At 42.1% G+C, this 18,782-nt stretch overlaps 1 long non-coding RNA gene across 3 annotated transcripts in view; it reads right to left on the reverse strand.

The window, feature by feature from the left end:
* LOC122802919 overlaps positions 1-18,782 on the reverse strand; it is a 304,749-nt gene that overhangs the window by 62,505 nt on the left and 223,462 nt on the right. For all 3 annotated transcript variants that reach the window (XR_006365009.1, XR_006365007.1, XR_006365008.1), the window contains exon 2: positions 15,272-15,348. This is a non-coding gene — a long non-coding RNA (uncharacterized LOC122802919). The remainder of the gene's footprint in view (positions 1-15,271; positions 15,349-18,782) is intronic.

Here is an 18,782-nt window from a genome sequence, read left to right on the forward strand (position 1 = left end):
TGCACCCAGGAATATTATCTCTTGAGAGGGTACTAGTTTTGATTTATTTTCGTTTACTGTGTACCCTAGGCAAATTAGTAATCTTTTTACAAAACGCCAGATGCTTTAGTAGAATGTCTTTGGTCTCTGCTTGAATAAGGCAGTCGTCCAAGTAGGGATATATTTGAATTCCTCTGTCTGCAAAATGCAATTACTGGTGCCAGGCATTTTGTGAAGACCCTGGGCGCAGTAGATAAGCCAAAGGGCAGTGCAGAGAATTGGTAGTGCATTCAGCAAGCTATGAATCTGAGGTACCTTCTGCAAGATTGTCTGATTGGGACATGCAGGTATGCCTCTTTGAGGTCCAAATTTACAAGCCAAGCCTTCTTGCTCAGCATGGGCAGAAGCTGTTGCAGAGTCAACATTTTGAATTTCGGAATGTCCAGAAAAGTATTTAGAATAGACAGGTCCAGAATTGGTCTCCATGCTTTGTCCTTTCTTGGTACTAAGAAAAGTCTTTAGTAGAATCCTTGTCCCTGCTCTTGTTGTGGCACTGGTTGAATGGCCCTCATGTCCATGAGATGAAACTTGTTTTTGTGCCTCTGCCCATTGATTGTGTGGCAGGTCTGGCATACCTTTTGCCTTTAGAAGGGTGTGAAAGTGGAACCGTAGCCCTGAGAGACTATATTCAGGACGCATTTGTCCTGGGTGATCGTGTGCCAATTTTGTGAAAAAAGTGCTAGTTTTCCCCCTAAGGGTGCTGCCAAAAGATAAGTGCTTGGCACTGGCAGAGGGAAGTCATTGGGACTGTTTCATATATGGCTGTGATTTGTCTTCTCCGTTTTGGAGGTAGAAGCACCCCATTGCTTGGGCCTGTATGAGCCCTGGGGCTGTTGTCTGCCTCTAGGGTGTCTGTATCTGCCTCTTTGTGGCCTGTCTGACATGGGAAAGGACCAGTTCTTAGAAGGCCAGTTCCTGCTAAATCTGGGTGGCTGTACCTGTAAGAAATCCTTCACTGTCTGCATAGATTTAGCTTTATCCTCCATTTTCTTCAACACCTCTTCTGCCTTAACGCCAATTAAAGTATGCTGTAATGGAGCATCTAATAATTTTGCTTTAACATGATCAGGCAGAGTCTGTTCCTTTAACCAAGCATGCCTTCTAATAACAGAACCTGTTACAGCGGCCCTGCAAGAGGCCTCCAGCGAATCATAACCACATTGCAAAGTATGTTTTCCCACTTGTTAAGCTGCATGCAATAAATCCTGCAATTCCTTGTTCTCAGAACATTCAGAATTTGTCAACATTTTCTGTTTTAACAGAGACATTAAGTATTGCTGATATTTAAGCATATGAAACTGACAATTTAAAGCCCTTACAGCCAAGGTAGCAGAAGTGTAAACTTTCTTCCCCCATCTGTCCAGTGCCCTAGAATCTCTGAGGGGACAGGATTTTTTGCAGTAGCAGTCTTGACCCCTTTGGGACCCTGAGAAATAGTTTCTGGGTCAGCAGCACGGTTTTTATATACAAATTTATGAGAATCTGGAACCCTGTAGTATCTATCTGGCTTAACAGGTGCAGGAGGTAAAGAGTCGGGAGACAGGCCGGACTCTGAAAATACATCATCTACAATGTCTAGAACAGGTGGAATAGCAAGAGGTCTGTGCTGAGGTAGTAGAAAAAAGTCTCAGAGCTTTTTCTTAGAATCTGAGTAATCTTGCCTCTCCCAGTGGAAATGTTCCCTCATGGTATGCAGGGTTTCCCCAAAAAGAGTAATCCTCAGGAGGAGGAGCTGAAGGAATAGATTCTTCAGCATCAGAATCCTCATAGGGAGGAATAGAGTATCCCTGTTCTGAAGAAGAGTCAGAGGAAATGGAAACCTGATCAGAGTAATCATTCAGTATCTTGCTGAGGCCTCTTATAAGGAGGGGGATGGGAACCCCTGATCAAAGTAATTAGGTCTTCGGCCATTTTGAGCATCTGTTTCTTAGGGATGGAAGTCTGTCCTGGAGAATGCTGTACTTGTTTCTTTGTCTTTAAAACTGTTCTAGTCTTTGTCTTTGAAGCTGAAGTTGGCTTGATATAAAGCTGTGTAGGTCTGAAAATACCCCAGAAGCTGATGCCTGCTCAGCGGCTCCGGACCCCTCTGAGGGATTATTTTCCAAAGGCCCAATACCTTGAGTATCCAGAGGCCTAGCTATCTCCATGTGGGAGTCGGAGGCGGCCTGTGGCTCTGAGGTAGCGGGTGTCACGGGCTGCGAAAGCGCCTCACTGAAAACCGGCGAACCGGCGACTGGTCTACAAGAGGCTTCGTCGGTTTTGGACTTCAGATGCCTGTCCTTTTCTTTTTCCTTGACAACTAGCTACGTCGTGGTCAGGGCCTAGGCAAGGAATACAGTAAGACTGGAAATCGTTATGAGCTATTTGCTTCCCACAAGAAATACAATTGTTAACTTTTTCTGACATCGGTCTGGAGCAATTAAAAAGTTTCCCCAATGGGGTACTTAGCTTTATAGAAGACTTCGGATTTGAAATTCAATTTAGAAAATCTCAGGAGTCAGCCGACCGGCACTTGCAAACTGCTTCTGCTTCGGGCACCGCACGGCAAGAAAGACTGAAGATAATGGCGTTGGCTGCATCTCTTATACTCCTGGCGCACTGACGTCAGGGAAGAGGCGACAGCAACAGACGCCGGACCAGGACTTTGGAATTCAGGCCGACTGCGGGTAGCCTGCCAGCAGGATAACCCAAGTGTAATGACTGCAACAGTGAAATACGAACATCACAACAATCATGGCCATCCAAGTTTGACATTTTCCTGCCGCACTCTTTACATTGTTCGACGCCAGTAGTTGAGCTTTTAGATTTATCTGCTATTGTCCTAAATAAAAACCAGAAGAGGCAGAAGAAAAAGGAAAGAGGAGAAGGAAAAAAAAAAAAAACAAACAGTTGCACCACAAAGGAAATCACTACTAGCAATGGTAGGAAAGCTTACCCAACGGTAAAAGTTGGGGGGGCTAACAACGATGGTAGTGGAAATTACCAAACGGTAAAGGGAAAAGTAACAAACGCACACTAACGGGTAGACCAGAAAATTAAAAGGGTTCTAAGGAGTTTAGAGATTAATACCAGTAGAAAAAAAAGAAAGGACAAAAATATAAAATTTTATTTAGCTACGAAAGAGGAGTCGGCTGATGCGTCTTGCTGTAAGAGAAGCAAATGAGATCTGGGGTAATGTACAGATGGGCACTGTAGGTAGACTAGTACCTAGAGAGATTTTTTGGCCGACGTGGGAACCGATCCGGCCAATATATAGTTCACAAATCAAGAACCGTACCCACAAGTCAAGAATAGAGGAAGACTGACATCAGATCAATAGTGATTTCTATTTGTACTTCTCGGAAAGTATACACTGTCCCCCAAACAAGCCACACCAATGGTCTCTCTGATTACCTTAGCAGTCTTTTGATTTTCATCCAGCAAGACTGCTCCCTTGGGCAGTCATGTTTGGAGATCACCAATTAAGTGTGACTAGCAAACAAATGATTAAATAAGCTGCAGTTCTGTACTTCCACATACTGTCATAGGGCAGCCTGACCCTCATGTTGATTGCCATAAAATTAAATACAAGAGTATTGCCTACGGACATTGTACATTGTTACCACTGCCCACCATCTGTTTCCTGTCAGAAAATAAAAGAACAAATGTTCATACTTGCATATTTTAACTTGTAGCTCTCACATGCTACGCTCTAACCCCACCACAACCTAACTGATGTTCATCCCAGTGTCATCAGTCTGTTATTTGCTTTATTCCAGAGACTTCCCTCCTCAAACAGCCACTTCTGGTTGCCACTTGAAATAGCTGTACTTTTATGCCACTTTATTACATGTTGTAAGTTGCTACAATGCACACACACACACACACACACACACACACACACACACACACACACGCACACACCAAAATGGCTACTGCATAATAAAACCAAAAACATATCTCTACTAAAAGTGATGTATACTTTTAAACATTGCACACCGATCTGTTTTTTGCCAGAAATTAAAAAAAAAAATACCTGCAAGACAAAATCATACCAGTAGATCCAGGAGTCTATTGCTTGGTTACTCTAGTTAGCCAAAGGACTAGAGACTGCTGGGAAAGTACTGCAATCACTTGCTGAAAGCAAATGATCATAGGTGCTTAGCATGCACAGCAGCAGGACATGGGCTGGCAACCTATGTGTTGTTACTTCTACTTGTGGGGTAGAGGTGAGAAACCATATCAACAATTAACATGACCTCTACTTCAGGAGTTAAACTTCCCGTGATTTTAATGGGAAGTTGTGAAGTAATTTGGCTAGTGTCACTACTGCATTAACCAAATTATCATCTTGCAGATATACTGCAAGAGATTCATACCAATTTTAAAATAAGAAAATAAAACTCTTATGACAGCACCCACACTACTGGTACAAAACATGCAGGTAATGTGATATTTTTCACTAAGCTCACACAGTTTAGACTTCTCACCTAGTCTGTGCCAGAACCTTAAGCCCTAGTTTCTGAATTGTATACACAATAATAATTTTAGGAAAGTCAGTTAAAAAGGACCGTGACAGTATGACAACCTAGACTTGAAAATGTAAGTAGTCCAGCATAAGCAAACACTACTACTTGGGTGCCATCTTACTAGCGATTTTTTTCAAGGTTAGAGGTTAGTATATTAAAAATCACAACTGCAACTCAAGCAACTTTGCTGTCCTTTTTTAGGCATAGTCCAGTTGATGGACATTCCAACGTAACTAATGTATCAAAACTGGATTGCATTAAGGTGGCTCTCAATGCCACAAGTCAATAAACAATAAATTAACCGTTGTTGAGGAACTCCTATATTTGGAAAAACATCTATGTCTATGCAGTTAATGAAACTTGGTTTAAATGTAAAGAAAGAAAACTTCCTCTGCACCAGGATTTTGCATTTTTTATTGCATTTTTTATCCTTTCAGACCAAATGGTAACTGTGGTAGTCTCTCCGTATTTGCCAATGAACATATTAACTCCAGGAAAATCCTTAGGGACCCAAAAACGTAATTCACTGAACTACAGATCACTCTATACAGTATTAAATTAATCAACTAACAGCTTGCTACAAAACATCTTTGTCCCCCGATGCCCACACAAGATTCCTCACTGTTCTAAATGATCTTATTAACAAAAACTTACTTACTTTGGGTGACTAACTGCCCCCTTCAATAAACTGGGATACCTATACTTCCAATGTAGAACATGCCAAAAAATTGGCAGACTAAAACAAAAATTCCCCTTGAGCAGCTTACCCGATTCTTACAAATATGAACGTCTCATACTATTCTGGTATCTCCTTCCTCAGTGATGTTTGACCATAAGCTTATGACCTTCTTTACGCTCCCAAAAGCTCCAACAGCAAACCTTACCAAATTTAAGGACTACAAAATGTAATCCTCAACTTATGTGATGAGGTATCACTACACATTCCACTACATCTCCTGGACCATAATACAATGGCAAGTTTCACTTAAGGACTTTACCCAGTTTAGAAAATGCATAGAGGTAGCAGTCCCTACCAGAACAAAGTATCATGAAAATTTTAAATGCAAACCATCCTGTAGGTCCATCACCATAAATCTACACAACAAAAGAAAAATTCCTTCAATGAGATCCAAAATCACTCTTCAGGGATATCAAAAGTATTACAAAAAAATGAACACCATCAAGTCCACTACACGAACACATGAACTTAGGATGGCCACTGAAGCCCCAACCTAACTAAAAATCCTTCTTTATTCATGTCAGAATACCTACAACACAAAATACTCTACATTGCTCAGAACGTCTTTATAACGGGACCTCCTATTCTGAATCTAATGACATTGCCAATATTCTTGCGAACAAAATTTAGTGCTAGCTTTACCCTCCTTGGGACTTCTTTTCAAAACCCCAAAAGATCGGAATCTCCTACTCCCCCAATTATCTCTAAAGATAGTTACTAAAGGTGCTAACCAAGACCAAAATACTTCCTCCACCAGACCTGACAATATAACCTTTTACATACACTTGTCAAACATGCCCTTTACAGACACACTCCTCATACAATTTAACTTCACTTGAGCTACTGATTTTGTTACTGATGAATGACACTCAGCAGTGGTGATGCCCCCTCCATAAGACTGGCCTTACAACCCTCCCAGGTAATAACAGGCCTACTAGCTTTATAAACTTCACCTTTAAAACCATAGAACATACTACATCTAACCATACAAAATATGATATTAAGACTTCGACCTGAGCCAACAGCTTGGTTTTGTGAAGGGTAAACCTTGTCTACTTAATCTGGTAAATTCCTTTTGTAAGGGTTATGGAGGCTACAGATGGTGGTCATTCAATGCATGCATCACAGCTTGACCTGGCCAAGGCCTAACATCCACCATGCTGGCATCATACAAAAGCTAAATACTTTAAAAATCAAACTGTATGTGGTAGGATGGATCATAAACTGGCAGAAAGACAGAAAGCACACAGTGCGAGTTGCAGGTATCTCATCAGAAAATATAAAAAGGACCAGCAGTGACCCTCAAGGCTCAAAGCTGGGACTTTTTTCGTATTCAAGTCTCAAATTATTTATTTAACATTTGTTGACAGGGAAAGTCTGATTAGGCTCCAAAGAGCCTGTTTTCAGTGGAGGCCCAGGGAGAAATGCTCCAGATGCATGTCTTTAGAATGTGGGAGGAAACCGGAGTACCCAAAGGAAACCCATGCAAACGCAGGGAGAACATAAGGCACCCCAGCCGAGAATCGAACCACAGAACCTCTTGCTGTGAGGTGACAACGTTAACCGCTGTCAAGCAGACAGCAGAATATCAAAACCTCTGGCTTACAAAGTCTGCAGACAATTGCAAACTGGGTGTTATCAAGTCAGCTTACGATACCCAAACCCTTCAGAATAGATTCACCCTAGTAAATGGGTTAAACTAAATGCTAAAAAGTGTAGCATCATCGTTTGTGGTAGACAACACTTCTCTTATATTGTCTAGACAACATACCTCTACAAAATGATATTACAGTCAGGGACCCAAGTACTTGAATGGATAGCTCCCTCTCTCGAGCATAGAACAATGGTCGCAAAATCATTTTATTTAGCCCAATTGCTACCAAAGGAATATCATCAGGGTCTAAACAGGTAATCTCACTCCCTTATACTCTGCATTAGTTATGCCAATTACAGAGTACAACTCCACCTTTGGGATGTGTCTCACTAAACAAATTGATTAGATCCCCAAGATTCTTAAGCAAAAGATCACAGGTCTAAACCTCCAAGATGAGAGGCTGGAGGTTCCATCCCTTCCTTTATGGGAGATCTCAGTCTCTCTTACTGCTTAATTTGAGCCCAGATTGTCACTGAACTCCTTTTTCCTCTCCAAGGCCAATATTCTCCACCAATACTAGAACCAAGGAACTAAATCTTCAGCAACAGATAAAACAAAATACTTTTGAAGGGAAAATGTAAAACCCATGTCCCAAACCTGTAGAATAAACTTCTCCTACATATTAAGCCGTGTGACTTACTATCATTCTTTAGATGGACTAGACGGATAATCACAAATTTATAACAGGATGTACCAATATATCCCTCTTGGAGAAAGGAGGTGCTGCCTAGGAGAGGGTAGCGACTATAAGCAAGACTGTGGGCGAAGGTCTGGAAATTCACTACAATCTACAGCTTGGAATGCTCAACAAAACCTTGCAGTCTGCCTGCTTTGTAATGGAAAAAGCATTAAGTGTATCCCAAAAGGTCTTTTAAGCAGCCTACAGTTAGCATAAATCAGTTCAATAGAAACAGGGGGGGGGTCCCAAAGGCACTGGCTGTGCACTGTGACCAAAACCAGGTGCAGAAACAACCTAATTTACTACAGTTGGGTGGAGCAGTTAGCCCTGAGCTGTTAATAAGGTGCTTCCTGTGAACAAGGTACAGGGCTTAATTCCTTCCACCTTCACTGCCTACTCAAAGTCAATTAACCTAAAATGTGACAATTTTGTCCAATGGAATTAACTCAGTCAACAAACAGGTAAAACAAACTAAAATACAAACAATACTAAAAGCAAAGTTTATAGCCAATCAAGTCATCTGACTGGATGCACGAGTCTGTAGTATAATTAAGACAACTGCTAAATGCAAAAGCTGTAACTATAACAAAAAATGTACACCAAGAGCTGGGCAAGTTGGGTAAGAGAGGGTCAAAGGTGGGGTTAGGAGAAAATGAAACAGGAGAGAGGATGCATGACAGCAGAGAGGAAAGAATGTAGAGGAAGACGAGGGGAAGGGGAGAGGGGGAGAATAGGTGATGACAGAAAGGGAGGGAATTGCGAGGAGATAAAGTAGGGGTCCGGCATATGGAGGATTTGAGGGAAGAAGAGGTTACAGTAGGGTGGAAAATCTGGGAATTCTGGAGACGAAGAAGCATGCAAAAAGGCACATGTTGTTTACATTTACAAACTGTAAATGAATCAGTAAAAACAAAATGAAAACTCCAGCAAAGCTAGAACTTACACTGAGTGACCTCCCAAACCTCTTGTAACAGAGGCATGTGGGATATATGCAAATGATCCACATCAGGTGTTTCAGCTAATTGGCAAATCTGAATGCCCATGACTTGTTTCATCATTTTAATGGACAATTTCAGGCCAATAAAGAAATTGTCCATTAAAACGACGAAACAAGTCATGGGCATTCAGAACCGCCAATTAGCTGAAACACCTGATGTTCATTAAGTATCATTTGCATATATCCCATGTACTTCTGATAACAAGAGGTTTGGGAGGTCACTCAGTGGAAGTTCTAGCTTTGCTGGAGTTTTCATTTTGTTTTTACGGATTGGTTTTTCAGTGACCTTTTCAGTGACCTTCTCACTCATTGTTTTAAACTGAAGGAATTAGAGAAAGAGCAAGTGTAGTAATAGTAAAGTTACTCCAAGCGTGGAAGAGGCAGCATTTGGCCACTTTAATCAGATGTTTTTTTAAAGGATAAATGTAGAACTTTTTTAAAATGATAAATGTGGAACTTAGTAGTAAGAATGCTAGACCTTAGCTTTGACGAGGAAACACTTAGCTTACGACAGGGCAGAATTTAACAATGTTATTTACAGCAAGATTCTTTGAGGGTGTGGCAATGATGGGAGTCCATATCCCCTCCCCACACACAGAAAAACACAGGTCAATGTAGTATCATGACTACTTTAACACAGTATGTGTCGATGGACTAATACAGCACAGAAAGTACAGTTTTGTACCTACCATAAATGTAGATGTTCGAAGATCCACATTGCTGCAGTCCTTACATATGGGTAGTCCGCTGTCCTCGGTCGGCCCGAATACCAAAGTATTAGGCTGACGTCGGTCATGGGCGCCTAGATCTGACATCAGAGCGTCAGGGTATAAAAGCGCATGACCGACGTCATATCCTCAGTCTTTTCTTGCCCCAGATGTCAGAAAGCCCTAAAAAGAAAGGCCACAGCCCAAAAACAGGATACCTCCCAAAAACATGCCCAACAACAACCATCACCCAAACCATATAACCATGTCAAACTACAGAGGGAAGGAGGGAGGGTAAATTGGACTGCAGCAATGTGGATCTTCGAACATCTACATTTATGGTAGGTACAAAACTGTACTATGTTCTTCATCTCACATTGCTGCAGTCCTTACATATGGGTAGAATCCCAAAGCAGAGGTAAAGGGAGGATGGCAAAATCATAAAGCATTAGGGGCTGCTAAAATGCCCTGTAATATTGCAGTGGCAAATCCAGCCCTAGACTTAGAATAAAGAGGAAGGTGGTAATGCTTGGAAAAAGTATGTACTGAACTCCAAGTGGCTGCTTCCAAAATATCTTTTGTAGCTACCCCCCTTAGAAAGGCAGTAGAAGTGGCAGTAGCTCTAGTGAAAGGAGGTCTGATTCCAGCCGGAATCTCCTTACCATGATGGGAATAACAGAAAGAAATACAAAACCCAATCCATTTAGAAATAGTTTGTTTTGAAACAGGTTTTCCCTGAGAACCCAAAAGCAAAAGAAACAAACAACTGCTGAGACTGCCTGAACCCCTTGGTTCTGCTCAAGTAATAACGTAACTGCCTGTGAATATCCAAAGTATGCAAAATCTTCTCCCCTTTATTTTGGGGGTTTGCATAAAAAGTAGGCAAATGAATAGTTTGGTTCAAGGCCACACTAGAAACCACTTTAGGCATAAAGGAAGGATTAGTACGCAAAGATACCCTATCCTTATGAAAAATCAGGAAAGGTTCCACTACCATAAGGGCCTGTAATTCAGAAACCCTTCTTGCAGAGGTAATGGCCAACAAAAAAGCAGTCTTCCATGATAAATACTTTAACTCGGCAGTAGCTGCAGGCTCAAAAGGTTGTAGAGTAAGCTTTTCCAACACAAAATTGAGATCCCAAGCAGGAGTAGGAGCACTACGTGGGGGTCTTATGTTCTTTGCCCCTCTAAGAAATTGCTTAAACAAAGGATGTGAAAATAAAGGAGGGTCACAGTCATAGTGAGCAGAAATGGCTGCAGCATGAACCTTTATCGAGGAGAAAGACAAACCCTTGTCCAATAACTCAGTAAGATATTGAAGAGAAACACTTAAATCAGGCTTGGAAACATCAAAGTCCTTCGCTTTGCTCCAAAGAAAAAATCTCCTCCATTTATCAGCGTAAACTTTCCTTGTACTAGGCCTTCTGGCCTCCAAAATAACATTCAAAACTTGTTGTGGAAGCTGAGACCCTCCAGGGTCTAAAACAGAATATGCCAGGCTGTGAGATGCAGAGACTGAATCTTGACATTGAGGAAGTGATTGCCCTCCTGAGACAAAAGATGCGGAATCAAAGGCAGAGGCCATGGAGGCTCCCGTACCAAACTCCTCAGTAGTGGATACCAGTGCTGTCGAGGCCAATCCGGTGCTATCAGAATCATGGATGGCTTGTCTATTCTGGCCTTCAGGAGTACCTTGGGAATGAGAGGCAGAGGTGGAAAGGCATAGACATTTCCAACTGAATGATAGAGCATCCACCTTCCAAGCTGTGGGATGAAACATTTTTGTGCAAAACTTTGGCAACTGGTAATTTAGTGGAGAAGCGAACAGATCTATGTCTGGAGTCCCCCATAACACTGTCAACTTTTGAAACACATGAGGATCCAGTTTCCACTCGTGAGGATCCACAATTTGTCTGCTTAACACATCCGCTAAGGAGTTCTGTGCTCCTGGTAGAAACCTTGCCTGAAGATTGAGGTGTAAACTGAGAGCAGTCTCCCACAAAATCATCGCTTGCCTGCAAAGAGGGTACGAATGGGTTCCCCTTGCTTGTTGATGTACCACATGACAGTAGTGTTGTCTGTTTGAATCAACACCTGTCCTGGGTGAAGTAAATCCTTGAAAGCCATCAATGCAAATTGGACTGCTAACATCTCCTTCAAGTTGATATGCAAATGTTGAAGTCTGACAGGCCACGTGTCTTGCACCCATTTTCCATTGAGGTGTGCTCCCCAAGCCTTGTCCGAGGCATCTGTCGTTAAAATCTGACTCGCCTCTGGTCGGGTCACAGAGAGTCCCTTGTTTAGGTGACATTCCTGAGCCCACCATAAAAATTCTTTCTGAATGCAAGGTATTATCCGAATGACAGTGTCTAGATCTTGGCAGTGCTGTGTCCATACATTTCTTGAGATACCATTGAAGCTTCCTCATATGCAGTTTGGCATTGGGAAGCACCAGAATACAAGATGCCATGAACCCCAAGGCTCGAAGGACTGTCCTTGCAGTCAGCCTGGACTGTAGAGACATTTGATGGAAATAAAGAGAAAGGCTGCTTTGTTTGTCCGGGGTCAAAAAGGCCATCTGGGAAGCTGTATTCAGTCTCACACCCAGAAAGCACATGTCCTGAGAGGGTACTAGACTGGACTTTGTTTCGTTCACAGAATACCCTAGGCATCTTAACACTACCATCACATACTGTAGATGATGCAGAAGTTCGTCTTTGTGTTGTGCAATAATCAGGCAATCGTCCAAATAAGGATAAATCTGTATTCCTCTTAACCTGAAAAGGCTATCACTGGAGCCAGAACCTTTGTGAACACTCTGGGCGCAGTAGATAAGCCAAAGGGCAATGCAGAGAACTGATAATGTAAATTTCCAGCCCGAAAACGCAGGTACCTCCTGCAACTGGACCTGATAGGAACATGAAGATAAGCCTCTTTGAGATCCAGAGTTACCATCCAGTGATCTTTTCCCAACAGAGGTAAAAGCTGTTGTAATGTCAGCATTTTGAACTTTGGAATGTCCAGATAAGTGTTGAGGATAGATAAATCCAAAATTGGTCTCCACGTGTTCCCTTTCTTTGGCACTAGAAACAGGCGAGAATAAAATCCTAGTCCCACTTCTGACAGAGGAACTGGCTGTATAGCTCCTATTTGAAGAAGTAAAGAAATCTGCTTGTGAGCCTCTATCCTTTGCCGAGGAGGAACGTCTGGCATGCCTTTGAAATTAGGCAATGTATGGAAATAGAACTTGTAGCCTCGGTTTATAATGTCCAATACCCATTTGTCCTGGGTGACTAAAAGCCAGTTTTGCTTGAAGAGTGCTAACTTTCCTTCCAAAGGAGCTGCCAGGGAAGAAGAATCTGGCAGCTGAAAATGCAGGTCATTGGGCCTGTTTACGAAAGGACTGGCCCCTGCCCTCACCTGCACCAAGTTCTAGGCCTGAATGTACTTTGAGCTCTGCCCCTGCCACGTCTAGATCTACCCCTAGACTGAGAATCAGAAGGGGGGTAGGTCCACCCCTTAGTAGGCCAATTTCTACTAAACTTTGGAGGTTGCACCTGCAAAAAATCTTTAACAGTCTGCATGGACTTAGCCTTGTCTTCCATTTTCTTCAAAACCAACTCCACAGGGGGACCAAACAAAACTTCGGACTGTAAAGGGGCATCCAGAATTCTAGATTTAACATGCTCGGACAAATTCTGATCCTTAAGCCAGGCGTGCCTACGAAGAACTGAACCAGTGGCAGCCACCCTAGAAGAGGCCTGTACAGCATCAAAACCACACTGCAAAGAATGCTTACCCACCTGTTCAGAGACATGTACTAAATCCTGCAATTCTTTACACTCTATGCCCTCTGCCAAAGCATCCACTTTAGATTTTAGCTGAGAAAGGAGGAAATTCTGATATTTCAACATATGAAACTGGCAATTTAAAGCCCTCATTGCTAAAGTAGAAGAGGTATACACCTTCTTACCCCATCTATCCAAAGCTCTAGCTTCCTTATCTAGAGGAACCGGATTCTTTACAACAGAAGCTCTAACACCCTTAGGCCCCTGACTAATAGTTTCTGGGTCCGCCCTAGGACTCTTATACAGATATTTATGAGCCTCAGGCACCCTGTAATACCTGTCCGGTTTAACTGGCAGGAGGCAAAGAATCTGGATTAAGGGAAGCCTCGAGAAAACATCTTGAACAACATCCAAAACAGGAGGTATAGCCAAGGGTCTATGCTGTGGTAAAACAAGAATTCCCTAAGCCTCTTCCGTGAATCAGAGAAATCCTGTCCTTCCCACTTAAAATGCTCCCTCATGGAATGCAGAGTTTCTGAAAATGAAAAATCCTCTGGAGGAGAAGCAGAAGGAGTGGAATCCTCTGCAGCAGAATCGAATAAGGGGAAAATCTTGAATATCTTCAGCAGAAGAGTCTGAGTCATCTGAGGCCTGATCCAAACTTTCCAACTCTGGCTCCACCCTGGGCCTCTTATCAGGAGGGGGCATAGAACCTCTAATTAAAGTAATCAAATCTTCTGCCATTTTAAGCATGTGCTTTTTAGGCACAGACCCTGAAGTACCTGGAGGGACACCAGAGGAAGGCAAAACAGACCTGCCCTTAGAAGAAGCCTTAGAAATAGTAGCAGAAGGCCTAACCACCTTAGGCATAGAAGGGAGAACAGTAACTTGAGAGGCCCCTTCAGCTTGACCTGACTCCTGTGAGGCCACATCCTGCAAAATCAAAGTTTCCCCCTGAGACTCAACAGAACCTTCAGCCGGATCCACCTGCTCCACTGTAGTTTCTGCAGGACCGGCGTCCGAAACGGATGAATCAACCTGTCTAGGTTTCATGGATTTGTCTTTGCGCTTCTTCGTGGAAGCGGGCGTCGGAGGATCCGGCGGCATATTATAATTACACCGCTTACCAAAGACTAACCTAGCACAATCTAACCTTCTTTTATAGTGCGCTTATTAAACCTAGCACAAAACCGACACCCGACTACGTCGTGGTCCGGTCCCAAACAAGGAATGCAAAGAGAGTGATAATCCCTATGCGGTATCTGTTTCCCACAAGAAATACAATTATTCACTTTTTCTGACATCCGGAATTAACTGAGGCAAGAAAAAACAAAAATATTCCCCAACGGGGTACTTAGCCCAACTTGGTTTCGGTCTGAAACTCAGAATACGAAAATTTCAGAACGCCGAACGGCACTTGCAACGCTGCTTCTGCATCGGACCATGCGGCAAAAAAAGACTGAGGATATGACGTCGGTCATGCGCTTTTATACCCTGACGCTCTGATGTCAGATCTAGGCGCCCATGACCGACGTCAGCCTAATACTTTGGTATTCGGGCCGACCGAGGACAGCGGACTACCCATATGTAAGGACTGCAGCAATGTGAGATGAAGAACATCAGCAAAAAATTATCATTTTTTTCAATTTCTAGGCATAATTTTCTTTTCAGAAACTAAGGCGGAAAAGTATGAGGAAATTGCTTACCTCATTCGCAAAGTTCCATCACACTGCCTGACTGTGGTAACACTAGAGTTGCTAATGAAACCTGTTGCTCAGCAATCATATCACTCTGACAGGTCTCAACATATTGAAACAAACATATGGTCTCGAACCATCAGGTCTGAAAGGCATCAGTTTCTGGTTAAGGAAATGACAGACATTTTCAAGTAATGCTGGAACTTATTACCTGACATGCTTACCTGTCATGCCTCCCAGCTGTAAGTCCATGTTTGTGCATTCTGTGACATGCTATACCTCTAATTAGTCAGAGCCTTTATGAACATACACTGAACTAGAATTTTTCTTAACCTACTAGCTATTTCTCTCAAACGTTACCCTAGTTGTCACAGTTCATGCAACTAAAATCACAAATCTTTAAATGCTTTGAACAAAAAAACACACACAACAGCATAAATTGTATAAACAAATACATACTTACATCTTTTTCATAGGGAAACCCACCAGTTTCTAGCTTTGAAAACACCAGTTGTCCATTGATTTCAATTTCAAAGCTCCCTGAGTTAAAATAAATAAATAAATAAATGAATGAATGAATGAATGAATGAAGCAAACCAATTTTTTTTTTTACACCAACTAAAAATCAACATGGACCAATCAACAGGCAGAGGTTCTCTCTCAATTCTACAATAAAATGATGGCCAACTGAGTTGGGGGGGGGGGGGGGGGGCAATTATCCTTATTTACAAACAGTCATACTTGGCAACTTCAAAGTAGGGACTGCTGAAGGAAGCAAATGAATGAGTAGAACAATATTCTGGGAAGTTAGTAATTTAACAGTGATCAAGCAACAACAGAGGTCAATCACTTTAATCCATAGAATGCCTCTGTATCCACTTGGTATATCCACTTTAAATATCTTACCCCAGAAGTCTGTGATCAAATAAAAAAATAGTACTTCAGCTCCTTTGACCAGAGCCCTGCAATCTCAGACTGGCTGTTTTAACTATGAACAAATGACAACACTCACATGTTACCAGTTACAGCCACTTTAACTGTTCACTTTGGACATCAATGGTCACAATAATGTACTTTCAGTTCACTGCTGTCAGATGCACACAGTGCAACCCACTGCACCCCCTGCATGCATGCATGTGTGTGTGTGTAGGAGACTATATGCAATGTGTCCAAAAATCACTGCTAGTTTACTGGTATACTTCATGTCTGACTGATCAAGTTAATGAATAATCACAAAAATAATGGCTAAAGTAATGCATTTTTGCTCATTTCTGACATATGCATACCATACAGTGGGTTTACTCTCAAAATCGCGGAATTCAAAACCGCGAACGTGGATATTCGACGCATTTCATTGTCTCATGCACATTAAAGAGGTCAGACAATCAACACATACAAGTAACAGTCAGCTGTCTTAATATCGACAATTGCTATGTAAAGACATGCTGCATTTCTCTGCCCTGCTAACGATCTTCTGAACCACCGTTCACTTGCCCATTGGCATACCAATTGTAGCGCCTACTATATTCGAACAGTAGCAGGTCGGTCATCTAATTTTCAAGATTTTGATTTTAAACCCATACAGTGTAACCCAAAGGACCCCCCCCCTGCACATAAAAGGGCACGTGCGCACAAACACACATCCGTGATTGCAGCCATTTTGTCTCTATATAAAAACCGGATGCCCAACGGTGATACAAATGAAAACATATGCAAATAGCCACAGTAATGCATTTCAAGCTCACTCTTACAATGCAATGGGGTACGACTATGACACACAAACAAAATATCCAACTACAGAAACTGAAAAAAAAAAAAAAAAAAAAAAAAAAAAAGAGGGTACATAAATGGTCATGCTAATATAGGTCAGCTCATTGTGGTCTCATATTGCAACTCCCCTGCAAACACACACACAAAGCTTTGTAAATCCAAAAGCATAACAGTGGCACCTACAATGGCAGTTCAACAGAAGACAGCAGTCATCACCAGCACAGATCATGCAGCAAAGTAGATTTTATCATATTTTTGGAGATGAGAAAAAAAACTGTTTGGGCTATGGTGTTAATCAAGTTAAGGAAGGAGAGCTTTGTCATGGCTAGAAGTGGTTCAGTTGCATTGTCAGGATTACCATTTTCTCTGCATGGGTGATTTTTTAAAATTTTTATTTACAATGAGACATGGGATTAACAAGTCAGACTTCATGTAAAATATGGAACTCTTTCAATAAAGCTTTCCTGCAAAGGTTAACATATGTGCATACAGAATTACTGAGCAATTGATGCAGAGGTCAAAGAAAGAGATTGCTGTGATTTTGGCATATGTGCAGGAAACCAGAAGATGATTTTGGAGAGACAACATCCAGCAAAGAGATGGATGGATTCTATGACAGAAGAACTGCGACAAGTCGTCAAAGGTGGCAACAGCTGACTTGACCCCCTGATCTCATTCAAGGGAGAGGTTAGCATAATGGTTAAGATATCTGCCTTACAGACACAAGGTGCAGGGTTTGATTCGCACATAGGTTAACTGGCAAGGCTTAAAACTGCTCCCAGTTAGCCTAGTACTATTCTATGAACCTATTTATACCCATCTTGACTTGGTCAAGGCTTTTGACACAATCCCCCACTCCGGCATCACTGAGAATCTCATCCAGCTGGGAATTAAGCCATATGTCACTAGAAAGGTAGCCAATTGGCTCACTGACAGAACGCACAGTCAAAGTTTGGGATTCCACCTCTACCAGCATACCAGTTACCATTGATGTACCACAAGGATCTGTGCTGGACCCCTTACTGTTCGGAATCTATTTCTCAGACGTAGAAGAAAATAGATGGTCTGTTACCAAGTTCGACAATGACAGCAAACTTGAGTTCCCCAAAGATGTTGACATATGGACAAATGTCTGGTGCCAAAGCCACAGACAAAGTAAACAGGGAAAAAAAGAAAGCATTATCAATCTCTTTCGGCAAAGGGGAAGTCCCTGCAAATTACAATATAAGCAGCACCCACCTTAGCTCAACCACTGTGGTGTGAGATTTGGGAACACAGGCCGGTAGCAACCTCAACTTCAATCACCATGTGTCCCACAGTGGTAAGAAAAGCCTTCTATTTTGCACATCTCATGAGTAATGGCATCACATCCAGAGCTAAGAATGTTATTACTCCCTTGTATTCATACCTCAGACCACTAAACAGTATAATGCTCCCTTCTGTAGGTACCTCACCAGACACCTGCAGCATCTGGAGACACCTCAGAGGTTTCTCATCAAGAAAATTCAGGGTTTTCAACAAATGACCTACATGAACAAACTGAAGGCCTTGTCACTGTACTCTACAGCTGCTGAGAGGCGACTTCTGCCTGGTCTACACAGCAGTCTCAGACCCTGCCCTAATGGAAATGCTGCACATCTACAACTCAAATGGGACAAGATTCACTCACTCTAGGGAACTTAACCTAGCTTGCAACATAACCGGACGTGCTGGACAGACCGATACATTTCCCAGAGATTGCCACTCCTCCCAATTCATGTAGAGCAGAGCTCCTTAATGAAGCTATTTATGCACAACTTAGACAACTGGATGGGAGACCATAAATTTACCCTGGGGTGTCACTTAGGTCCCTCTTGAATAAAGGCAGTCTGTGCTGATCATAGACTCGCACTGCAAATATTGACGATACAACTCTGTCAATAAGAAACCAAGGGTATAACATTGGCTAGGCTTATAAATGTTCAAGGGCCAATAGCCTAGTAACCGCCTAGGAACCTATAAGAAAATTGGAAAATGTGGATAGAGATGAAGATGATAATAATGATGCAGAGTATGCCTTGCCAGTGACATGAAGACCACACAAACATTACTAAAAAAAAAAAAAAAAAAACACACAATAAAATAAAATACCAAAATCACTTGAAGCAGGGTAAAAATTGCAGGCAAAGCAAGCCAAGTCAGTTATGTCAACTACTAGGTACACA

This window comes from Protopterus annectens, chromosome 5.part0 (genome assembly GCF_019279795.1).
Source record: "Protopterus annectens isolate FY-2018-M chromosome 5.part0, PAN1.0, whole genome shotgun sequence".
In the NCBI taxonomy this organism is placed as follows: domain Eukaryota; kingdom Metazoa; phylum Chordata; order Ceratodontiformes; family Protopteridae; genus Protopterus; species Protopterus annectens.